The 27354-nt window shown below is 37.2% G+C and overlaps 1 protein-coding gene across 41 annotated transcripts in view; it reads left to right on the top strand.

The window, feature by feature from the left end:
- Window positions 1-27354, top strand: part of LOC137251101 (uncharacterized) — a 641551-nt gene that overhangs the window by 326080 nt on the left and 288117 nt on the right. For 40 of the 41 annotated variants that reach the window (XM_067785126.1, XM_067785125.1, XM_067785121.1 and 37 more), the window contains one exon: window positions 12187-12257. The exons of the other annotated variant lie outside the window; for it this stretch is intronic. The gene's annotated coding sequence lies outside the window, so the exon portion shown is untranslated. The remainder of the gene's footprint in view (window positions 1-12186; window positions 12258-27354) is intronic. 41 annotated transcript variants of the gene reach the window in all.

Below are 27354 nucleotides of genomic sequence, written 5' to 3'. Positions count from 1 at the left end.
ATGTGTTAGAATGAAAGAGAGCGTGTTGAACGTGGATATGTACATTAGACTGGGTCGATTTATTAACCGATAAACTAAAAAATTTTCATTTGATTGTAAAATTTTCATGTATACTCTGTCCGACAAACTGTTACCGCCAGCGTTTTTAGCGGACATTTTTGGGTCGGACAGGTTATACAGGAAAATTTTACAATCAAATGAAAATTTTTTTAGTAGGTCATGAAAAAAAACCTTAAAAATCAAAGTCGAAAAAAAGTAAAAAAAATAAAATTTTGCAGGCTCCAAAATTATTTTTTTGGGTATGCGTAGTGGAACTTTTTTTCTGAGCCCAAAATCCTATCGAAAAATCGATGGCGCGATATCGTTCAACTTTCGTTCATACAAATCGACCCACCCTAATATACATACAGTATGTATGTACATATGTATATATAAGGTGTAGGTCGTAATATATTTAAGATGTATGAGAAATTTGAGCTAACTATTTACATACATAATTCAAAATCTATGGTTTGGAAAATTTCATATTTATGTAACAAATATCTTTCTTTCTATTGTCCACTTGAGCATGCATGTATGGAGTACTCGCTATGGACCAAGCGAGTGCTCCAAAATTAACCACAATTCATAAAAAAAATATGGTCCAATTAACATTGCGATGTCCTAGGACTGGATCATATACTCCAGCTCAGCATTACATCAGAGTAATCCATGGAGTACCCACAGTCCAATAAACATCGTGCAGTGATTACAATCGTTAAAAACGAGCAATGATCGGCTTACAATATGTTCGTGTAGAAACACGAGTTGGTCCATTGCTGCATTACAATGGAGTATAATGGTAAGTACTCCAGTGGACCACATGGTCCAACGATTTTTGCAGGGTAATCATAAGAGTCTCTTTATATCCATATCTCTCTTCATCAACTGAATACGGTGTTTTGTCTCATGCAAAATTACGGTATTCAGTAATGGCAATGTCATGTTGTGGTATGTTATTCAAGTAATTCAATTCGCATTTGTCTTTGTTATATTTGTAGTTACGTTTACATGAGTTTTTACAGACGCATACGAAAAAATTTTTACACTTTTATATGTGAGTACAATTCATTGATGAACGCTCAAATTTCGTAATGACTAAATTTCAATGAAAATTTACTGAATACTCGAAATGCTTGAGCATAGCACAACGTAACTAAGTCCTTCTTTGAAAACTCAACAGCCTCGCGGTATACAATTAAACAAATATTATGAATATTTTTATTGAAATATTATGTGAAAGATTTCTTGTGGTTGTTTCGGGTATTACCTCTGATATAATTCCCTTTTCCATGAACCTGGCTTCGCTTCGAAAACTGCCGTTATGCCGGCTGGTACAGTTGCAGTGAGCAAAAAAGAAAACTCGTGAGTATCCCGTCTCGTGAAGTTTGATAACATACCGATAACATGTCGACAATAAATTATCAAAAATCGACAACGTTTCAATATCAACTAGTTGGTCTTTTGAGAAAAAAAATCCATTTTTTTCGACATCAATTCGATAAGTCTTCGAAAACAAACCGATACATCTTTTATAACGTATGCTATAGCTACAAAGTTTACAACAGTTCGATACTCGTTTATACCACGTCGATAACAAACTGATTGTAAATTAATAGCAAACCGAGGGCTCGACAATAAAAGCTATTATCGATAACAAGGCGTTCACACTTCCAAAACTAATCGATAATATGCCATACATTTTCTCTCCCAATACTCTCACACATATTGTTATAGGTGTGTTACCGATGAGGTGCGATAAATGCAAAGCGGCCAAAGGCTTCACTTTCATTGCATTTGTGGCATACTTTACATAAACGCGAAGAAACTATGAAACTTCGTTTTAGCAGTGATTTTTAGGCAAAAATGGCAGAAGTGCTCTTTCGATATATAGTTGAGATCGAAATTCACCCCAGCTAGTTAAGAAAGAAGCAATCCTGTTGCATGGAGTTGATCCTTGTATTTTGAAGTTTCATCTATTGGCCGGGTCATGCCTAGCCATGTACTTACAACCGGAAATAATAAGAATATATGTACGTGTGTGGTCATTCAATTTCAACGATGATGTCTATGCACATGCTTAGCACGAGCAACGCATTTTAGTTACCTTTTCAAAAAAAAATTCTATTAACCTAAGAATTCCTGTAATTCTTTGAACCATTACGGACATTATTTACAGCTCATTCCTGTCATAAAAAATTCTTAAAAGATCACCATTAACCTGTAAGCCACACAACAAATATCTCACAAAAAACTATTTATTACAACTAATCTTTCACCTCTGAAAATACTTGACAAACAACGAACCACACCAAATTTGGCCTTTTTATTATGACACAATACCAGGAGGCGTCGCATGAAGACGTTATTCATTTACAAAGTATGTATGTGTGTGTGTGATTTTGTATGCCAAAGTGAAAGTCGAAAAAAATTGTCAAAGTTTAACTAAAATATGGAAAAAAATCGTGTGTTGTTTTAGCAACTACAAGTTAAGTTATTTATCAGGTCAACTAAAAAAAAACAAAAATAATGCCACAACATAAAATTTTACGCACACATAAAAAAGGTCCCATATGAGATTAAAGGCATCGTAAAAAGGCTACGCATAAAATTCTTTCAAAAATATATACAACAAAGTCATCCTCAAAATGTGTGCTTAGATCATAGGTATGTGTAAATATTTTATCATGATGGAATATAAAACAAATGCATAAAACTACAAAGTATCTGTTTAGATAGGCAAAAATGTTCATTACAAGGTGAGACGGTTGAAAATTGATCTACAAAGGCCCCATGGTCCTCACAGAATTAAGGGTTGGAAGACGAAGAAGATCCAGCTTGATCAAATCAAATCGCTACCCAGGTGATCGGGCTAGTACCTTAAAGGTGCTTTTTTCCAGAACGTGCCAGATCAATATCCGGCAAATGATAATCAGCATCGACAAAACTCATCAAAACTTAAGGCGAACATCCTTAACGCTATAACGAGCCGAATAATGAAGCCACCTAAAGTCAAAGACTTACAATCCATTGGCCATTGTTACTATACTGGTGTTTAAGGATTTTAGCTGCGCCGAGGGTGCCTACTCAACGAAGTTCCTCAAATTGAAGACCAAAAATAGTCTTGACTTTAAAACATCCGCAAAATTTTACCACATGGCTGATCACGTCGAGCTGGTCTCAAACCAAAGATCGATTGCCTATATAATGAGAATCCAAACCCAACGTATCTTAATAAGTGATACCACCCTGCGCGATGTTCTGAAGGGCTACCTTGATACTGTGGCTAGGTGGGCTGAATCATGTGGATTGGCGGTCAACCCGGGAAAAACAGAATTGGTTCTTTTTACAAGGAGATATAAGATATCCGACTTCAGAACTCCTTCGATTGGAGTGGTACCGTTGTGGAAGATAGTGCCAGGAAGGCCGCGGTTGCCTTGTACTGCTGCAGGCTATCGGAAAGAGATGGGGGCTCTCGCCAGGAGTAGTACGATGGCTTTGTGAGATGGTGGTGAACCGATTCTGCTCTATGGGGTGGTGGTCTGGTGGAAAGCACTGTACACGGCGAGCACCTCCAAAATGTTAGTGTCAGTGTAACGGACAGCGCTTATTGGTATCAGTGGCGCTCTGAGAACAACACCTACCTTGGCACTGAATGTCATGCTGAATATATATGGGCTTTCTGACTTCGGACACTCTAGCCTTCTTACCAGTGTCGACTTTATCCCGGACAGGGCGGACTATTGTATGTGGGTAACTGCTCCCTATACAACCTTCACACCAGTCATTCCCCCCGAGAGAGGAGTGGGGAAGAAGGATTATCTGGGGCAGGGGACCGATTGACTTGTTCACGGATAGGTCGAAGTGGGACGGAAAGGAAGGGGGGGGGGGTGGTCTTTTGTCAAAAGCTAAATGTAAGCCGTAAGTTTAAATTGGCTGATCACTCCAGTCTATTCCAAGCGGCAGTTGCTGCGATTAAGGATGCGGTGTTTGAAATGCTATCCAGTGCTGCTACGGTTAGGGAATTTAACATCTACTCTGATAGCCAAGCAGCTATCAAGGCTTTGAGTTCAACTACAGTGCGATCGAGGGTGGTCTGGGATTGCCTGAAATCGCTTGCGATTGCATTGAACCATTTTACAATTAAGATTATCTGGGTCCCGGGCCATAGTGATATTCCGGTTAACTGTCAAGCGGATCTCTTAGCCCGAATCGGTACAACTGAACCGGATGAAGATGGCTGTAGGGATTTCGGGATTCCGCTAGCCACCTGTGAATTGCTCTTCCATAGCTGGGCCTCGAGTCAGCTCAGCAAACGTTGGGCGGGCACTACGTCTTGCAGGGTGGTAAGATCTTTCTGGCCGAAAGTGGATGGCAGGAGGTCTGCTGAAATAATTGGGTTCACTAAGGCTCACCTATCAATGGTTATTGGGGTTTTGACAGGGCACTTTCCCATGGATATCCATGCGGTACGTCTCAATATATTGGAAACTCCATCCTGCTGCAGCTGTATGGAGGATGATGAGGTGGAATCACCAAATCACTTTATGCTTGATTGACCAGCTTTTGCCAGAACTAGGCGAAAGTATTTCGGTCGTGACATACTTGGATTTCTCGAGGAGCTATCCAAGGTTGAGATCGGGATCATTCGGAACTTTATCGTTGCTACCCAACGATTCTCTAAGTAGTTATATCTACGTCACCGTTAGTTTAGTTTATTATATGTGGTATCACAACGGACCGTCATGTTGTCCAAGTGAGCTTCCCCTATCAGGGAAGCTACCACCCAACCTAACCCAATAAGTGATACATATTTGGGGAATTGAGGAAAGCAACTTCTTATTTCTACCCCTACCACTGTTCAATTCTACATATTAGAGCTGCCTCCCTTTCCTACCTTGAGATAGTTACAAGAGTATTTTCCGCGGATAACTTTTACACAATGGCAACGAGCACCAACACTTTCATTTTGCCATTTCGCACGCAACCCATGAGGTGTTTACTAGGTAAAAAGCTTATGCAGATGAACCCCCAGCGGGTTAGGGGCTTAGAATATACCCACGGTAGGTATGTCTGTCGTAAGAGGCGACTAAAATATCAAATTGATACAAGGGGTTGTGTAGCGCAACCCTCTCAAGGGATTCACAGCGCAATATATAGCTTATCCAACCCAATTGTCAACCTCATCTACCCATGGCGAACCCTGTTTCATTAACAGCCGAGGGTCTGTCGACCCCGAACTCCTGATGAATCAGGTTTCATGTGGTCGTACCAAATCGTTCTCGAGATGGTCGTACCTTTATGGTGTTTGTTACCGGAACGTACAGGGTGTGCATCCGGCAAAGGACCATCAACATCCATAACACTCTCCAAGGCCTTCGGCGAGGGAGTGTCCTTATCGCTACAACAACAAGAAAAACATTATACAGATGAGGCATCAGTAATCATAATTGGAAAGTATGTACTTTTCTTTACTTTACAAGCACTTTCAAAGATCTCAAAGCAATGACAGGGTTTGAACGTGATGCTAGGAGTCGATTCTGATGGATAATGCTAGTACCACCGATATACTGGCGATTAAAATCGGGTGGGCTATCGACGGTGCTAATTGGGAAATAAATTAAAATGATTTCGGACATATGCAGTGTCCCCGGCCATACGGTCAAAAGAGTTATTGAAAAGACGCATTGCTTATAAACACCGTAAGATATTATCTTAACAAAGTCTTTCCATACCTAGAAGAAGAGCTTTCCATACCTAGAATAAGAGCAATATATGCTAATAATGACCGTCTTTACATTGCCGGTGGCATCACCCGATTACAGATAAGGTGTCATTAGTAATAGCAGTTCTTGAAAGTACTGTTTGCATAACGAAACTGTGAAACACGTTATGTGTAGGGAGCTTACGCTCCGTAAGGTAATTCCAATGTGTAGAAGTAACAACTATCAGACTTCGACGCGGAAATTGTTCTAGACGACTTATAGTATTTAAGAAAATACAGAAATGTGTCCATTACATAATACATGTATGTAAATTGTACGTTCTGTGGTCAAACAACTTCTTTATGACACTGTGTATACATGTTTAATCCATGATAGGTCAATGATGGGTTTTTACTGTTCAACCACTTTTGTTTTACTTCTATTATTTAACTTTACCTATGTCACTTTCTAAGACAAATTTGTAAATGTTGACATCTTTTTTTATGCCATAAAATAACTATGCTACATTTATATATATATAAATGTAGCTAAATAAAGTTATATTAAATAATAATAAACGTCATGCATGCATGGATATATGTATGTATCAGTGTAGTGACACCTAAGCTAATGGTATTTATTTTGTAGCAAAAATTATACTGAACAACGCAGTTAAGTGATAAAAGTTATCTTTGTGTGTGTATGGGCATATTGTATATGGACATATTTGAATATGTAATAAATATGTACAAACAAACATTTCATTTTGTTTATATATTCCCATTTCACGTCATCATTCGCACAATATTGTTGATGTACTAATGTAAATTATTCATATTTTAAAATACAAACATATATATTTCTTCTGTACATGTGTTTGTGACAAAATTATACTTAAACGGCTTGACCGATTTTGATGAAACTTTGTGTGTGTGTTCGGAGAAATTTGACTCTGTTAAGATTCACAATTTGGTATGTTATCCTTCTTGTCTAAAAAAAAAAAGATTTAGGTGGTGTTTAAGTGAGTTATGCTCACTTAAATAGATAATGATATTACTGTAATTAAGCGATTTTTTGTCACCTAACCAGTACTGTGACTTGCGTTCATCTAATCAGATATATGACTTGTGCTCATACATTGTGTAGAGTGGACTGGAGTTGCCATCCAATGCTTCCAGTCAACATTGTTGGAGCTACCTTCCATCACTAGTTTGTGCCTATATATACGACTTCGATGCGTTATCTCTTCGTCTTTTTACTCGCGTTATCATACCGTATCAATTAAGCAACCAGACCGCCACAGATGCACAGTGTATAAATCATCCACCATCTTCATCACTAAGGATTAATCATTTCACCATTACATGCACTATCTCAAACTAGCAGTAAAACAAAGGAAGTATCTATCATGAAACCCTAAGTTGTGTCTTTCCTTATTAAACAACAAGAATTAGCACTTGCGCTACGTTAGTCCCCTAATATCACATAACCCCTGCGCAGTCAAAGGAAATATGGAATTCCGCGCATCACATCTGTAAAATATTTCCTTTTTTGTTTATCTTAAAATGAATTACATTGTTTGAAAGCCAATGATATTTTCGGATTTCAATAGTCAATTAACTTAAATCTATTGTAAATTGTACACAAACTTATTTTATAATATATGAAAAACACGTGTCACAGGTTTGAGGCCAATGGACTCCTAAACTACTGAACCGATTTTGAATTTGTTTTGCACCCCGTGTGTAGTTTGATCTAACTTGAAATATAGGATAGGTTATATCTCAGTTTATAGTCGCAACATTATTTTATTGCAATTTTTTTTATTTGTTTATATGGAATATTAAAGTGTTACACGGATACGCAGTGGCATTCATATTTTCAGGTGGTGTGGATATACTTCCGTGTAATTGCTTGATGTTTAATTAAACAACCTGCTTATCAACAAAAAATATTATAGCAAATGATTTCAAGTATAGCACATCATCAGGCCCGTCGAGAGGCGGGGGGGGGGGGGGGGGGGGGGTCTGAGGGCAGCCGCGATTTAGAGGTACTATGACATTTTTTTTAATACAGGAGAGTCTTTAGTTGTTCCATGTGCAATTTTTAAGCCGAATTTCAAAAGCAACTAAAATCTGCATTTCGTTTTAATATTATAGTGAAATGTGAAAAATAAAAATCTATATATATCAAAAGAAAGGCTAAAATGTGTGTTAGTTGGTCGCCGGTGTTTCAAGAGATGCGTCAGCCGAATTTGTTATAACTTTCACACAAATTGCGTAAACCTCACGCGGTGGTTACTACAGATACATGGTCTCGAGATATAGGCCAAAACGTGGGCCAGTGAATGCCTAGACAATGTTTATACAATATGAATATCAAATGAAAGCTGTTGATGAATGCTTTGGTACAGAGTAATATATTATCCAGAGACGGATTGGGACTGGGATTAGTACTAGGACTGGGACTGGGACTCGGAGTGGGACTTAGACTTGGACTGGAATAAAATACATATCACCCTCTGGGACAGACAATAAGGGATGCAGAAGAATGAGAAGGAATTGAGAGAAGAGAAAAGAGAGAAGGAGATTGAGAAAGAGATAGAATGAGACGAAGATGGAGATAGATGAAGCGAAAAAGACGGAGGGAGGCGTGAATATAAGGATTAGGAAAAAGTGAAGAGGGGGAGGGAGGGCAGAGTCAGAAGGAAAAAGCTTATTAAAATGTATGCAGATAGGCCAACTTTAGGGCAGGACAACGTCAGGGCTACTTATTTTAGAAGCATATTATTTGAGCAGATTTCCTTTCCTGGAAGTAGACCAGCGAACGACATCGGAGCTTCATTGATAAAGTTAATATTTGAGATACTTTTCATTACTGAAAATGTACCAGAGGCCACCTATTCTAAAAAATCGTATTGATAGTCTAATTTGTTTGAAATTTGGTACAGGGTTACTTCCTTGTTTAACTTATTAGTTGCAAATATTTTCTTTGGGCAAAGTAGACCTGAGATGAACCTTTTGTGATAAATCTTATCTATCCCTCTTTTATCATGTTAACATTTGAAAACTTTTCTTTACGGGAGGTGGTCCAGCCGCTGACTTACTTAAAATAATCTTATTTACAGCACGATTCGCTTGAAATTTAGTACATGTGTTCCCTTCTTAATATTTGGAGCTCTTTCTTTCTGACTAAATCAACACGGGCCAACCTATCCCAACAAAAGCGTGAACTATTGTACTAAATCGCAATTATATGAAAGTAGGAATATACCGCGGTGAGACAGCATGGAGAGGAGAAGAGAGAGGCAAGGAGGTACAAATTTATTTTGTGGAGGCAACTATATGATAGATGAATAATATTATCGGGGAGGAGAATGGATCCGTTATCTACCTGTATCTTACATATATAAATGAATGTGACATTATATATGGCGGCTGCGTTACTTTCATATATAATAGATGGGAACGAAAAAGCGGATGAACTAGCTAAAAAGGGCGCATCCCTTGGAGATTGCTCCGTAAACGTCCCAATTAGACTGGACGAGATTAAGCGAAGGCGAGAGGTGCACATGATCGATCAAGCAGGAAAGGCGTAGGTTCACGAGCGGGGCTGTAAAGTGTCGAAAATTATGTGTAGGTCTTATAAACTTAGACTAATTAAGTTGTTTCTATCTTTAAAAAGAGGGGACTGTAGACTCATGACGTTTAATCTGACTGGGCACTGCCTTCTGGCGTCACATGCCTTTAAATTAGGCTTGGTTAGTGATAGCAGATGTAGGAAGTGCGGGCTGGAGGGGGAAACGATCGAGCACGTTCTGTGTTCGTGCCCTGCGCTTGCCAGGCTAAGACTCCAGCTATTAAGAGTGATACAGCTGTCAGATCTAGAAGCAGCAAGTGGCTTAAATCTTAGGAAGCTTCTAGTATTAGCCAAGAGGAAGGGGTTATGTTATAACATAGGTCCTGGTTTTTGATAGGGTTTTTCAGTTTGGTCGTTAAAACAAACTTCTGGTAACACCACGGACTCATTCAGTCTATGTGAGGTCCTCACGGACCGGTCAGTTCAACCTAAGCTATATAGTTTCATAGAGTTCTATACAAACAAAGATACTGAAATCGGTTGGACAGGTTGTCGAGGTTCCAAATAAGAGGAAATGAAATGGGAGGGGAAGAGCGAATGGCACTGATAGACGGAACTGCAGTAGGAGTGGGACTAGCAGTGGAAGTGGGAATGGGAAGGTTAGTGGGAGTAGGAGTGGGTATTGGAATGTGAGTGGGAATGAGAGTGGGATTGGTAAAGGATGTGGGAATGTAGCTGAGAACAGAAATAGGTTTCCGAGTGGAGAGGAGATAAATGAAATAAGGTTTTGGCAAGAATAATAACAACATGTAAGGGTGTAACCGAACATTATATACTCAGCGTGAGTTTCAATTGTACAGTTCATTTCAGATAAATAACTTTTTTGAATTTTGTTGCAAGGGATTTACTTTTTTTGAGGCTCTAGAAACTTTATGTAATATTTGATCGGAATAGAGGCGTGGCAGAGCCCATTAAAAAAATGACTGCCAATTTCCTCTTACAATGAAACTTCGTAAGTGAAATATGATTGATATAAAACTATTTTTCGCTAAAATATAGCTTATTATTCTAGTATACGACATTTTTAAATAACCTTTATATACAAAAGTGGGTGTGATCTTTAACCGATCCGATCCGTTTTGACAAGAAATATTTCCTGGAAGATTTTAAATAAAAAAGGCAATCTCTGTCGAGTTTGGTTATTATAGGTTTAGCGGATTTTTATTTATGAATAATAATATTTGTAAAATTAATTTCATCTTGCACACGTGTAGCCACGCCCATTTAAAGAAAATTCTAAATTTTTATTAAGAGTCTCGATATCACCCCACGTATCAAATTTCAACATTCTATGTGTATTATTAATTACATAATAATAATATTTTTTTTTTTTTTTCAAAATGTTATACATATATGTAAAAAGTGGGGTGGTTATCATCCGATCTCGCTCATTTTCAATGCCAATCAATCTGTATACCGAATTTGGTGAAGAATCTCAATATTTGCTCAAGTTATCGTGTTAACGGACGGACAGACGGACGGACGGACATGGCTTAATGCAATTTTTGTTCAATACAGATGATTTTGTTATGTGGAAGTCTATATCTATCTCGATTCCTTTAAACCTGTACAACCAACCGTTATCAAATCAAAGTTAATATACGCTGTGTGTAAAGCACGCTGAGTATAAAACTGGAGGAAATAGAAACGAATAGTCAAGAGAAATATTTTCAAATTAAGCAAACCAATTATCTTGCAGACAAAGTTTGCTGGGTACTCCAGTATATATAAACATATCTTTTTATTTTTGTGAATCCATTATACTTCAGCATTAAATGTGCACATACATAAATACGTGAATACACAAAAACTTGGGCTGTGTAGCCACAGTTGAAAATAATTTTTACTCATATGATAAATATGAGAAAAATAATAACTATTTCAACGACAAATTGCAAAACGACATAACTATGAAATTGTATAGCTCTAACCTCAGTACACTTAATTTAATTCAAGAAAGTCATAAATTTCATATTAGAACATAAGTTTTATAAAATAACGGTTAAACTAAATTTGAGCTGCGAAAATTTCATTTAAGACAATTTACTTTTATTTATCCTGTTGAGGGTTTTCAGTTTGATCATCTTTTTTGACTGTCCAGTTCAACCCAAACACTTCGATGTGCGAATACAGGTGTATGTCTATTGAAATTGGTCTATAGGATGTTTTGCAAAGGCATCGATGATTTGTGTATCTGTTGAGTACGTGTTATTCCTACCAACATTAACAAAATATTACGTATACGCAGTGTAGTCCACGTGCACTCAAAATTAACACCTACATACCTAATACTTAGTACTTAGGCCTTCATACATCTGCTTGATTGCTTTTGGCAAGGTATCTAAAATAAGCAGAAAACCTTTTGTATGCATACGTATGTAAACATACATACATACTTGCGTACATATATAATTTGTATGTATGTATGTTGAAAAATTGCTGCCTAAGCTTTAGGCAAAGCCTGATAAATTTCAAAAATATTTCTTGCGGCGAATATTCATGTGGCCTTACTTACTTGGTTAAGAGCGACATCCCCAATAAAAGTGTTATTGTAGTTTTGCGTGTAAAGTAAATGTTTTGCAAATTCCGTACTTAACCAAGACAAGGGTCAGATGAGCGTGCTTCCGCAAAATATTTATTTGTTTTTGCAATTTTGCAAAATTTTCATGATTGTTAGGCAGAGCTTCGTTTGTATAGCAAGGAATTGATGTATGAGGAACTTTTGCCTATCTTTAAACAAATTTTAATTAATCTAAGCTATTTAAAACAGCAAGTAACTTACCCTTTTTTAATTAAATTACAGGTTTTTATAAAATCTGTGCTGGCAAAGGAGCTGCTGTGAATTTGGCTAGTACTAAACAAACACAGAGAAAGGTAAACTAAATTCAATAATAATAAAATGAAATTTTACATCGCTTATAATTTTAAAATACTCGGAAAGATTGAACCAATTGTCTACATACTACTTAAGTAGCTTATTGTAATTGGAATTAAAAAATATCTGTCTGAGATAAAGGTGATTGACACAAGTCGGATAGATCATATGCAATTGATTGAGATTTAAAAATGTAAATTTTAAGTTTAAATAAAATCAAAAGAGCAAGAAGTTAAGTTCTGAAATAAACGCACAATTGTAAGTTAATTTTTTTTATAGAATATTGAATTTTAATTGATTTTATTGAATGCGTCACTTTATTTTTGTGCTTGCCCTCCGAAAATTGAGTTTTTCTTTAAGAAAAAAATGCGCATTGAATTTTTATACCCAGCGTGACTTGCACACAGAGTATAGTAACTTTGATTGTATAATGGTTCGTTGTACAGGCATAAAGGATTCGAAATAGATTCCGTATATCAAAATCATCAGCATCCGCAAAAATTTTTACCAAGCCATATCGGTCTGTCCTTACATAAACAGGAAATCTTGAGCATATATTGAGATATTTTCACTAAATTCCGTTTTACGAGCTTATCTAGACCCAGAATAGGTTGGTATTGAAGATGAGCGAAATCGGGCGATAACCACGTCCACTTTTTAGATATCGAAAATTTAGAAAAATGGCAAAAATTTAGAAAAATGGAAAGATTGGTTAAAGACCACGCAGAGCTTTATATCCATGGTGCTTCACTTTTTAATGGAATCATAACAAAAGGGTAGCAAAATATTAAAATGTTTGACAATGAGCGTGGTACCGCCCCTTTTTTGATCAAGCAATTTTCTATGTTCTGGAAGCCATAACTCGAAAAAATTAAAGTATCTTAATAAAATTGGTAATACATATTGTGACGAATATTAGCATCACTAAGCTGATACTATCATCACTAAGCCGATACTAAGCAGCCACTCGTATGTACGTAAACAAATCAATCACCATTTGCACATACATACAAGGCAACGGGGAGATACTCACAAGCACATGTAATCATCAGCCGAAGTAGTACTCACATATACACACGCATATGGCTACAAACTACAAATATACATGTATATGACTGGTAACCAAGCATGAAGTTCGCGAAATTACTAGACCTTAAGAGAAATGGGTGAAAGCGGAAACCGAGAGTATAAAAGCAGCGGAAGCTGAGGCATGACTAAACAGTTCTGATTTCAGCACGCTATTGGTTGTGAAGTATAAGTGTTATTGTGAAGTACTTTCAAAGTAGTCTAATAAAGACCATTTTGCATTATTGAATATTGGAGTTTTTTATTTAACAGTTTAGCGATTCGAACGTTAGCAGATGGTTTGGAATAAGCGGAATTGCCCTAAATTCGTTGCAATACTTTTCTTATGGCAGGAAATATTACATGTAAAACGGACGGTTAAAGACCACGCCCACTTTTATATATAAAAGTTGGCTAAAGGGGTCACAGCCTAGAATAATGAGCTATATTTTAGCGAAAAATGGTTTTGTATCAATGATATTTCACTTATCAAGTTTTGTTGTAAGAGGAAATTGGGAGACATTTTTATACTCAGCTGAGCAGAGCTTACAGAGTATATTAATTTTGTTCGATACCCCGTAACGGCATAAACCAATCGAGATAGATACAGACTTCAGTATGTCAAAATAATCTGGGGAAAAAAGAAATTCATTTAGCCATGTTCGCCCGTCCGATCGTCCGTCTGTCCGCAAACACAATAACTTGATTAAATTTTGAGATATCTTAATGAAATTTGGTATGTAGGTTCCTGGTCACTCATCTCAGATCGCTATTTAAAATGAAAAAAATCGGACTATAACCACGCCCACATTTTCGATATCGAAAATTACGAAAAACCGAAAAACTGCGATAATTCATTACCAAAGACGGATAAAGCGACAAAACTTGATAGGTGGGTTGACCTTATGAAATGGAATAGAAAATTAGTAAAATTTTGGAAAACGGGGGCGGCACCGCCCACTTTTAAAATAAGCTAATTTAAAAGTATTGCAAGCTGTAATTTGGCAGCTGAGTATGTAATGTGCGGTTACACCCGAAATTGGCCTTCCTTGCTTGTTTTTTATGGGCTTTGCTATGCCTCTATTCCGGTCATATACATATACATTGTTTTATTTTATATTTATTCAAAAAGTCGCCAAATTATGTACATCTCCGTACAGGGCCGGTGCCAGCCTATGGTAGTATGGGTAGTACTACCCACTCGGAAAAATTCCGAGGGGGTAATTACCCACAAGTTTCTTGACCTAACTAGGAAAGATGTCAAAAGAATTGCATCCTTTTATAGAGGGGACGTCAAAGATCCTGAACTTATAAATGATAGAGATTTTTTTCTTGAAATTTTACAGCGCGAAAAAACAGCAATATCAGTGAAATCGTAAAGTTTTTTGAGAGAAAACAAATGTTATATGGATCTTATTCCGGAATTTGTGGGTATCATTCGATTGATAATTATGATTCCTGGATCAACGTGCTCCAATGAAAGGAGCTTCTCGGTTTTGCGTCGAATCAAAAGTTATCTAAGGTCGTCAACTGCGCAAAATAGACTAAATCATGTGGAAATGCTACACTCGCTGCATACTGCTGTTTTCGCTATGTAATGATGCTTATATATAGTGGCCTGCAAAAAGCAAATAAATTTTTAAACCTACATGTATTTGTACTAGTTATTGATTTATGTTGTGAACTTGAAATACTCTTCTCTTTCCTACTTTAGAGGACTGGAAAATTCTAATTATGGCACGCAAGGGGTAAAAAAGGGGGGGAGAGAATCATATTTTTTCACTACCCACTCGGGCTGATCGCGCGCCGCCGGCCTTGGTTCCGTACATATTACATATATTATACAGCCGATTATACGGATATTACCAAAGGGATACGATTATTGCTCAGCTCTATTCAAGAATTGTGTGAAGTCTTCAGCACAGTCCTCACTTGTTTATCCTCAAATTGTTGCAATGTAAGCCAATCGTACTCCTGATAGCATTTTTGTATAAAAATCTAATCTCCTATCTCTTTTTTTTTTACTTGATTTTTTGTCTTAAAACTCGTTTATACGCTTGAAAAAATTATCCCCTTTAGCTTTTGATTTGATCACTAATAAGTTATCAGAAAAACCATATAATTTTCGCTTTCCTCTAAAAAAGGTCACAAAAATTTGACCACCTCATACTTATGTTCAGCGCTAAATCAGCTTGCTCAAGAACTTCTGAAAATTACAGCGACCAAAAAATTTATTGCAAATTCTTCGAAAAACTGCTCACTTTTACTTTCTCACAAAACTTTTCGCTAAATTCCATGAAATATTTTTCACGCATAAATTTTTACAAAATAAATACGTACACATTCAACAATTACGTATTAAATATCTACAGTCGGCGCGCTTTAGCAGGTCAAAGTTCGTTCAACCAATTGGCCCACGTTTTGTTACAAAAACAAAAAAAAACCAAAAACATCAAAAATTGTTTTTTAAAATCAAAACGAAATGGAAAAAACTTTGTTAAAATAAACAAACGAATTTGCCGCAACCTAAGCTGTGCACTGGCATGAGATGTGACGAGTTAAATATTCATTTCAATGTATTTATGCATGTGCATATGTGTGCATACCCAGCAAAAAATTGGAACTGTTATAAGGTTTATTTCATATTACCAAAAGGTTTGTGGCATCAGGCCTCAATTCTATAACGAATATTAGTTGTATGGTGTATATCTTATGATAGATATTCCTTATTTTTCGGTACTCGTGTCATAAGACAACTTTATGTATAAGACTTATAGCATATATAAAATAAGGCTTACATAAGTAATTATTATTAGCCAATATCTAGAATATTAAAACCACATTAAAAGGCGTATGGGCCAAATAAAGTAAGGCTTATATATAGATTGTAGGTGGATAACTGATGTATATTAGAACGATTTTCTGCCATCTCTTATCAAATTTGATTTCGAGACAAACCGGTTTCGGCCTTGTGCCATCATTTGTGTCGATTTCGTTCTGGGAGATCGAAACAAATTTGACAAGGAATGACGGAAAATCGTTCCAATATACATCGCTTATATGGGGAAATCCGCCAAACTTTGATTTTTTTGGAGAAAAAATCTTTTTTTTTTTTGAAACATAGTATCACGCAAATATCTTTTTGTTAGGAACATTGAGAGGTAAATTGAAGCTATAGTGTATCGCCGTTACTCGTCTTATATAATGCCTCAAAAAGATATAGTCAAAAGATCGAGCAAAATATATATAAATTGAGGTCACAATGTTAAATATACATTTATTTCAACAATTCTGTACCGATTATATCGAAATTTTAACAAAATATGGAGATATATGCAGCTGTTAGCTATGTAAAAAATTTTTGATACACGAGACCCGGTTTTGAAGATATCAGTAAAAATATAAAACCGAATAACCGCCAAATATTTTTTACTGCAAAGTTTGCAACACATTTATTTTAACACCTTTCTACCGATTCTTTTAAAAAAACGTTACAAACATATAGATATGCGAACGAAGTATATTTAGGTAGAAAAGTTTTAATACCCGAGATCCGGTTTTGGAGATATCGATAAAAATACAAATCCGGAAATCCTTAAATTGTATTACTTATTTAAACACTTCCTAACTGATTGTGTTGAAATTTTATCAGGATGCGTATATCGATGTGGGGTATATTTAGGTAAAATTTTGTTGATACCCGAAACCCGGTTTTAGAGATATCGGCAAAAATATGAAACCGGGTAACCGTCAAATATGTATTTCATACTCGTTTGTTCATTTTTTCTCTACACCACAGTGGTATACCATCAATTGCCTCATCTTGGAATATTCACGCAAGGAAAGTTATTGATGTTTGTACATGGGGCAAATGTACGAAATTTTCGCCAAAAATGAGCAATCGTCAAAAAGTGTAGAAAAAAAAATTTTTTTTTTTTGAAATTTTTGTACCAAATTTGTATTTATTTTCATTTATTTTTAAATAAAACCTGGTTTAAAAAAAAAATTTTTTCTACACTTTTTGACGATTGCCAATTTTTCTCGGAAATTTCGTATATTTGCCCCATGTACAAACATCAATAACTTTCCTTGCGTGAATATTCCAAGATGAGGCAATTGATGGTATACCACTGTGGTGTAGAGAAAAAATTAACAAACGGGTATGAAGTGATAAAAGTAAAATTGTAGCTGTACCCACAAAAAAACATGTTCCTGAAAAAAATTTACGCAACCAAGTGCTTCCACTTTTCTGCCTCTACCTTTAAAACTTAAAGGGGCACATCGAATTTGAAGACCCAGACGCTTTTAGTCCCTGATAGGCTATTATCGTGCATAATCCCAATTTGAATACTCATTTGCCTCAAAAGCAAATAAGCAAAAAACTGTCAATATTGAAAATTACAAAAAAAAAGTATCGCTATTTTGATTGATCATAGTTTTAAGTATTGGAGGCGCACATTAATTTTGCTCACACTTTTAAAATCTCCGTCTCAAAAACAACATTCAGTTTAAATTTCATAGCGTTTCAGCGCTGCCTCAAAATTTTATCGAAAAAATTAAAAAAAAAAAAATCAAATCGCTTGAAAAAGTGTAAAAATCGACGTTTTTGACCTTTCGAAGTTCTTCCAAACTTACTATCAACTTTCTTGATTTTTAATATGATCAGATAGGATAGTCAAAAGGTCAGACTTAATGTCCTTGTACTCTTTTCTGGCCTTAAGCTTTTTGCCCGTATGTAAAACCCGAGTATCCAAAAAAGTAAAAGTTTTTGGGATTTGCCCATATATATATCCTTATTATAATTTAATAGTTGCTGTATTAGGACCTTTTTTTAAGGCATATACCCTCGCCAAATCAGACTTACATAAGGCGTTATAACAAGACAGTAAATTGAGTACAACAAACTAATTATAAGGTTTAAAAGCCAGTTAGAATAAGGATTAGTATGCCCTATTATAACCTTATTGTACATTCGCCGAATATCATGGGCTCACGCCCCGGGAAAAGCAACATCAAAATTGTAGAAGCAAGTTTTTTCAATTGGAAGAAAATTTTTCGAATGGGGCCGCCTTTCGGCTGGTTTTGGCAAGTACTCCTAGTGTATTTCTGAAATAAAAAGTTCTCAGTGAAAACTCATCTGTCTTGCAGATGCCGTTCGGTATCAGCATAAAACAAATAGGTCCCGTCCCGCCAATTTGTAGGAAAAATTAAAAAGTATCACGACGCAAATTGGAATAGAAGCTCGGCCTAAAATCTCTTCGAAGATTATCACCCTAACATTTATTTATTTTATAATCTAACTAGTAAGGCAGCTGCTGATTTTAGATTCCTAAATTAGCTTTCAGTTTCTTAGTTCAAGTTACGAGATAGTTATGCAAAAATACTGTTTGAAAGTTTTCCTAAGTGCGGTCACTCCCGGGTAATAGTTTGGCTAGCTCAGAAAGTATATATCAGCCATTAAAACGTTTTCCTCAAAAGAAAATTTGCCAGATGTCATTTCCCAGATGTCGTTTGGAGTCATAAAATACGTAGCTCTCGCCAATGTGTATAAAAGGTAACAAAAAAGTGTACCAAAAACTCGAAATAAAAGTACTCAGACCGCGAGAAATGTAGAACTATAATTTTCAAACGTGCTTTTGGTTCAAATAAAAAAAAAATAATTTACTAAAACTTTTCGATTATAATTAAGTTTTGTTTTTCATGTATCTCGTTCAAGCTTAGGCTACATTTATTTTTTATTTTTACTTACCTTAAAAATTGGATCGCCTCCATGTAAAGCTGTGGAATGATCACATCGCAATGGGTCTATGCAAGGCAAGAAAATCTCCAAACAGAGGACCGCCGCAGTGTGGGGTTCTATTGCCAATGCTGTGGACGCTAGCCACAAACCAATTTCTTAGACGGTTTGACGGAGGATCAGTCAAACATATGATGTTTCAGTCATCGTAAGTAGCAGATGCCTAACAAGAATTAGCTTTCTGATGGATCATGCACTTCGGGATGTCATGCCTGAGCATCTGGAGTCGGGTTAACCGCCAACCGCGCACGCCATTCTACATATCCCGCCTGCAGACCTAATGGCCAAAAACATAGCGTTAGCAACTGCAACAAGGCTTAAGGCCTCTGGGCAGCTTGAGTGCAGGCCATAAGGCCAAAGCAGTATCGGGCAAGCGCGCTTAGGCTGCAGTCGCGTCAGTATATATATTGATAGTCAGGCGGCGATTAAGGTAATAATCTGACACAGTAGTGTTCTGGAATGGAAAAAAACAAACATTGGAAAAACTTTTCTCAGGCCAGACCATACATCTATACTGCATTCCCAGTCATAAAGGGATTGAAGCTAACAAAAAGGCCGATGAGTTGGCGGGTAAAATGAGAAAGGAGTTGCATATGATCCATCAAACATGAAAAGGGTGGACAAAAGCGCGGACCTACAAAATTTCTAAGATCATGTGCAAAGCCTACGATATAAGCCTCACAAAGTAGCTCATATCTCTGAAGAGAGAATATTTAAGGCTCAAGATGGGTATATTAACTGGACACTGACTTCCTGCGTCACATGATTATAAGTAAAGTCTCTTCAGCAGCAGCATCAGGTGTAGTAAGTGCGAGCCGCAGGAAGAAATGGCTAAGCATGTTCAGTGTTCGTGTCCTACCATCGCCAGGGCAAATCTCGAATTATAAGGGCGGCAGAGTTGCCAGATCTCGAGGCAGTAATTAAGCTATGTCCTAGAAAACTTTTAGTATTTGCCAAGAAAAGGGAGTTGTTCTATAACATAAGTCCTGGTACCTGATTGGGGTTCTTCCGTTTGGTCGTCAAACAAATGCTGATAACACTATGGACACATACAGTCTATGTGAGTTTTTTTTTTACGGGCCAGTTTAACCTATTCTAAACTTACTTACGCATAAGGCGTATTTCTAGTGTAAATAAGCCCAAAAAGGCGCTATTATAAGGCGTGTGATTTATTTTATTCCACTTATTCAAAGGTTTATATATATCTGGAGTGAACCAATATTACTTATTTTTTCTGCTCCTCTTTGCTCGATATATAAGTGCATATACAGCTTAATGAAAACAGGATACGCACGTATGCCAATGTGAATAAAGTTTGTGCATTTGGAAAACTTTTCACAAGTTGGTTTAACACTCTTCAGACAAAACGCAAACGTGGAAGTAGTCGAAGGATAATGTGGCTAATATATTAGTATTTGTTACTGTAAGCATATAAAGCATTAGCACATTTATATGCCCTGAAGTCGAGTCAAGTAAATGCATAGTCCTGAGCTACCATCCAACTGGTGAAACTCCCTTGCTTAAATGTTAACTACACTTAATCCCCAAAATGAGCAACTGGTTCTTATTAATGTCATAAAAATGAAAGTTTGTCCCCTTGTCTTTGTGACTCTGTCACACCAGCAAAGCATATTTGAATAAAATTTTGCACGCAGCTAGCCAATTATCTGCCAAGTTTTTTTTTTTTTTTTTGCCAAGGGTGAGGTCCTTCGTTCCCCAAATTAATATAACTTTTCGTGTAACTGTCCCACGCTAATGCTATATCTGGGACATACATATTGTTAGAGTTCTAAGCAATTTTGGGAAAACACGCAATTACGCTGTCTATCAAACCCCCTCTCCCCTTATTCTCTCCCTCTCCCCTCGTTCTTTTCGTCCTAGATCAATACTATATGATATGTGGGCCGTAGAGAGCTTGAGGCAAAGCAATTTTAGAAAAACGAGCAGTGAAGCCCTCCCATCCTCCCTTCCTGCCCCCTAGACATATTTTCAAATCGCAAATATTCTGATTCTTATGAAAAAATTAGTATTTTGTATATATGGCACATTCATCGGGGTATAACGAGTTTGGAAAATTAAAGAGTGGCATTAACCCCTTCCCCACTTACCACCGCTTCTATAGTGTTGTTATAAATATTCATAATTGTGGATCTATGTGACTCAGAACAAACATATTCTATATATCTGGACAGTGGAAGTTTTGGTCCAAACAATTTATGTTAAGCGGCTACGCAGAACATGTGAATTAGTCTGAGTTTGTAAGACCTGCATTTGATCTTCGATACTTTTCAACCTTGTGCCCGGTTACACGCTTTTCTTGCACCATGCGCAACTCTCGCCTTCTTTTTATCTAGCCTAATCCGATTGGAACGTCTGTGGTGGAGGATTTGACGCATGCGCCCTTTTAAGCTAGCTCATCTAGTTTTCTATTTCCATCTATTCCTATATGCTCAATCATGGTAGTAATACTCCGACACCAAGTCGATAAGTCCAAGTTTGCCAAAGGATGGAGAAAATTCGTTCTAATACACATCAGAAGTTGATAACTTTTAGAAAAGAAATCCATATAACTTTGATAATGTATCGACATATAATAATAACATAAGTTTTCGATAGCAAATTGATAACTTTCCGATGTCGAATTGATAATTTTTCATTATAAGTCTATTTATTTTCTATAGTAAGTCGACAAAACGACTATAAACAACTGACCATATTCCGATAACAAACCGATAACGAGATAACTCGATAACACGCAAATAACCAGTCGGTAACATTCTCATGACAAATCGAAACATATTAGAAAAAGTTTTCGATAGCAAACCGATTACCTAAAAAAGACTGATACTGTTACGAATATTAGCAAAACTAAGGGGTGCTGCTGTCTCTAAGCCGATGCTAATCAGTGACGTGAATTCACATCCATAGATCAATCACTATGTATCTACATAAACGAAACAATAATTGCGTCTACACATATGTACCATGTACGTATACGAGCAGCGGAGAGTCAATGCACAAACACATGCATATATCTGAGATACTCCTATAAGTATGCAATGAGAAAAACTATAAAATTGTGCAATTATAGTTACAGCTGAGAAATTTGAGAGCTACTGGACTAGTAGATTCTGGAAGCGCCTAGAAGATCCGAAGGTTGAAATCAAAGAGTATAAAAGGCGGCAATTGTAGAGGAGCTGGAATTCAGTTTGATTTGAGTTGTCAAGCAGTTTCGACTAAGACGTCATCTAGCGAGCAAGAGTAGTATTATTTTGAATAGTAGAGTTTCATTTGAGCTATCAATCAGTTTGGTTATTAAGCAAGCTATTCGTTGCACAGTTTGAGTGTTATTGTGAAGTACTTTAATAAAAGACCATTTTGCATTATTACAAATTGGAGTTATTTATTCAACAGTTTAGTGATTCGAACTTAGCAGAGGATTGCAAATAAGAGGATTTGCAAGTAAATTCGTTACAATTGGTGTCAGAAGAGGAATTTTTGAATAAATTCCGGAGGACAACAAGGACATGGCAAAGTTCAGTGAATTGAAGATCCAGCAACTGAAGAAGGAGTTGGAAGGCCGTGGATTGAATACAAGCGGCGTTAAACTCGAACTTCAGGCACGGCTACGAGAGGCAATGGAAGCAGAAGGAATTGATGTGGATGAGTATGTCTTTTATCCTGATGGGGACGAGACAACAACAAAAATTGAAGAGAAAAGCGAAACATCGCAGACAGTTACGAGCACAGACTTGAACATGATATTTGCTGCAATAGCTGCTCAAACATCGACAGTAACATCAATGTCGTCGCAAATATCATCCCAAATAGAATCACAGGAGGTACGCATGTCAGAAATGTCGTCACAAATGTCATCACAACTGGAAGAGCAAAAGACATATATGGCATCCCAGCTGGAATCACATGAGACACGTATTTCAGAAATGTCGACACAGATTACATCAAAGACGGAAACACAACTGAAAGAGCAAGAGGCGCGTATATCATCAAACCTCGAAGCGCATATGGACGAGAAAATAACGCAGTTTGAGGAAAAAATCGAAGCCGAGATGGATGCTTTGAGAGGTCGTATACAAGAGTTACAACTAAATCGGCCAGCTGTTTCAGCAAGCAATCCAAAGGTAAAAACACCATCCTTTGACGGGTCTGTTCCTTTCTAGGTCTTCAAGCTACAGTTTGAGAAGACCGCAGCAGTGAACAACTTGAATGCGGAAGATAAAGTTGCTGCACTCTTCGTGGCATTGAAGGGGCCAGCAGCGGAAATCCTACAGACGATTCCCGAAGGAGAGCGGAACAATTATGAAGCATTAATGGCTGCTGTAGAACGACGTTATGGAAGCGAGCATAGAAAACAGATATACCAAATAGAGTTGCTGAACCGCTTCCAGAGGCCTGGTGAAACATTGCAGTTTGCGTCGGATATTGAAAGGCTAGCACACTTAGCGAATGCGGACGCACCCGTGGAGTACACTGAAAGGGTAAAGATTCAGAGCTTTATAAATGGCATACGGGACGTCGAAACAAAGCGAGCTACATACGCAAACCCAAAGCCAACATTCGCAGAAATGGTGTCACAAGCTCTGATTCAGGAAACAGCGTCGCTTCTGTGTAAGCCAGTTTTAAAGCACGCCGTGTGGAAGTAGAAGGGCCAGAGTGGGTAGACGCAATATTGGAGGCGCTGAAAGGATCGCAAAAGCGGAGTGAAAAAGTTACCAAATGCGGGAAGTCCGGTCACATTGCACGTCATTGCGATCTTGGTCCTAATAGTTCCAACAATGGGGGTGGCCGTAAACGCAAAGCTGGAGGAAACGAGCAAGAGCGTTTCCGATGTAAAGAACGAAGACTTGCCCCGGCTATTGAATGTCCTGTGATATCTGTGTCGCAAATTGGAAGGAAATCAAGCAGTCTTACCGTAAGAGGGAATGTGGATGGCAAGGAGCATGTACTGACTGTAGATACGGGCGCATCTCATTCCTTGATCCGATCTGACTTGGTCAACAGGAGAGTAAAACCGTTACCTGGAGCGAGGTTGCGTACGGTCACTGGCGAGTATAACCAAGTCCGGGGAGAAGTGATCTGTGAAGTCTTAATTGGGAAGGTCATGGTTTTACACAAATTCGTTGTGGCGGAGATTGTTGATGAAGTTATATTGGGAGTGGATTTCTTGGTTGATCATGACATCAAGATCGATATGCAGAGAAGGGTGATGCATTATGAGAACCAAGATGTGCCTCTTAACTTCAGTTTGGAAAAAGGGTTCAGCGGTAAGCGAGTGCTGGTGGAGGAGATTCGACAGAGACCACGAAAGTCAAGGAAAGTAGATCGAGCAAAGGTTGATGGATCGAATGGGCCAAATAAAGCGAAATCAAAAGTACCTGCGAGGAAAACACTGTCATTGACAAACCCTAATGGACGCACTAAAACGACTGAAAGAATTTTCCAGAAAGAATGCAAGGGTGGTTTCAAGCTAGCGCGTACTACTGTTGTGAAACGTCAAGACGATACTGATGATGCAAAGTCAATCCGTCAAGATCAAGCTCTGCGAAGTAGTTCTTCATTAGCCAAGCAACAGAGCGCGAGGAAACGATCCAGGATAATGAGTAGTAAGATGAAATACAGGTACAACAAGGAAAATAATTTGGAAGGTTTCCGGGAGGGAGATCTGGTACCGGCGGAAAGGTGTTCCATCCAAATATCGGTGCAGTTGGGAAGGCCCGTACATAGTTGTGAAGACGATCAGTGATGTCGTCTACCGCATACAAGCAATTGGGAAATCACGAAATAGAAGAGTGGTACATTTGGCGATGCTAGCAGCGTTTAGATCGAGAGATTTGTCTGATCGGGACGATCAGACTTAGGTGGAGGGCAGTGTTACGAATATTAGCAAAACTAAGGGGTGCTGCTGTCTCTAAGCCGATGCTAAGCAGTGACGTGAATTCACATCCATAGATCAATCACTATGTATCTACATAAACGAAACAATAGTTGCGTCTACACATATGTACCATGTACGTATACGAGCAGCGGAGAGTCAATGCACAAACACATGCATATATCTGAGATACTCCTATAAGTATGCAATGAGAAAAACTATAAAATTGTGCAATTGTAGTTACAGCGGAGAAGTTTGAAAGCTACTGGACTAGTAGATTCTGGAAGCGCCTAGAAGATGCGAAGGTTGAAATCAAAGAGTATAAAAGGCGGCAATTGTACAGGCGCTGGAATTCAGTTTGATTTGAGTTGTCAAGCAGCTTCGACTAAGACGCTATCTAGCGAGCAAGAGCAGTATTATTTTGATTTTCATTTGAGCTATCAATCAGTTTGGTTATTAAGCAAGCTATTCGTTGCACAGTTTGAGTGTTATTGTGAAGTACTTTAATAAAGGCCATTTTACATTATTACAAATTGGAGTTATTTATTCAACAGTTTAGTGATTCGAACTTAGCAGAGGATTGCAAATAAGAGGATTTGCAAGTAAATTCGTTACAATACCTCTTTGTTAACAAATCGATAATTTTTCGTTAACAATTTGTAAAACTTTCAAAATCAAATCAATAACTTTTTGATAAATAGTCCATAACTTTTTGTAGACATATCGACAACTTTTCGGGTTATTTCGTAATAAATCTCTGATAAATTTTCGATAACAAATCGATAGGTCATTAAAGTGTCGTCTATAACACATAAATTACAAAGCGAGAACTCGTCAATAAGAAATGGGTAACACGTCTATAACCCGTCGATAACAAACCGATAACTTATCGATAACAAGCAGTTAGCACATGGATAATAAACGATCTAGTCCCGTCCCCGCTCGGTTATGACTTCTTATCTTTATCGGTAAGTAAGGAAAGAAAAAAACAGAAAAGGACGAAAGAGGAAAATAAGATACGAAGTCAAAACCGAGGCCGGAAACCTTTCTATTCTTTTCTTTTTTTTCTTTTCTTTTCTTTTCTTTTCTTTTCTTTTCTTTTCTTTTCTTTTCTTTTCTCTTCTTTTCTTTTCTTTTCTTTTCTTTTTTTTCTTTTCTTTTCGTCTTTGCTTTGTCTTAATTTGCTGGATGATTTCACTCATATCAACACATTTCAATATTATACCACAGTGTACTGATTACTCTTATGCTTACATTCTGTACTCGCCCATATACCAAAATTCCGCTAGCGCTTACGCTATTTAACGTTTACATTCTAGATTCCGCCAAAGCGTGTGCAAATATGTTTACACAATAAAAATTCCTCATTAGTTTTTTCTCGACCCAGTCTAATGTCAGGTCTTTTTAGGACTACTTAGAGTTCAGTCAGAAATCTTCTGTTTTTAACCAGTATTACCTGTTGTTGTTGTTGTTGTATTAACGATAAAGACACCCCCGAAGATTTTTCGGAAGTGTTATCGATGTTGATGGTCCTCTGCCGGATATAGATTCGGTACGTTCCGGCAACAGACAACCATTAAGGCACTAACCCGCATATCTCGGTAACGATTAATATGACCACATAAAACCCTCTAGGTCCTAACTGTGCTATGTGTCTGCTCAACTTTGATCATACTTGCATACATACATATATACATGATTACGTAAGCTGGTATCCACTATACCACTACACTCTCACACTAACTTCTTATTACGTATTTGTATGCTTTAAATCTCGGACTATCACATAATTAAATGTAGAGAATTACTTAGCTAATGCCTTCTTTGACAGGCTTCATTTTGTTGTTATTTGGATTTGAATGTTTGTTGTTGTTTGTGCACACACATAGTAACCATTTGCATGTATTTTATTAGCATAAAAGTGTTGGGCGTGCCAAAAGTGGGTAACAAAATGAATCACTGGCATAACAAAGATGACTGCGTAGGCTTTAAAAAATTAGTCAGACTTAATACTCAACAAAAAAAACTTTTGCCAGAATTGATTGTAGCAGATTAATATAATGAAAAGAATTACTTAATTTTGAAATAAAAAGCTGTTGGAGTATTAATGTAAAAATTTTATAGATCAAACATATTGTAACGAATTCTGGGGATATTCCGATTATTTTACACCTTCTGCAAACGTTCGAATCGCTAAATTGTCGAATAAATAACTCCAATATTCAGTAGTGCAAAATGGTCTTTATTATACTACTTTGAGAACACTTCACAATAACAATTATACTTTACAACTAATTGCGTGTTTAAATTAAACTGATTACTGAATACTCAGCTTGCGCTG

This window comes from Eurosta solidaginis, chromosome 4 (assembly GCF_040869045.1).
Source record: "Eurosta solidaginis isolate ZX-2024a chromosome 4, ASM4086904v1, whole genome shotgun sequence".
In the NCBI taxonomy this organism is placed as follows: Eukaryota; Metazoa; Arthropoda; class Insecta; order Diptera; family Tephritidae; genus Eurosta; species Eurosta solidaginis.
Note: the sequence above shows the minus strand (reverse complement) of the source record. Positions and strands in the feature narration are given on the sequence as shown.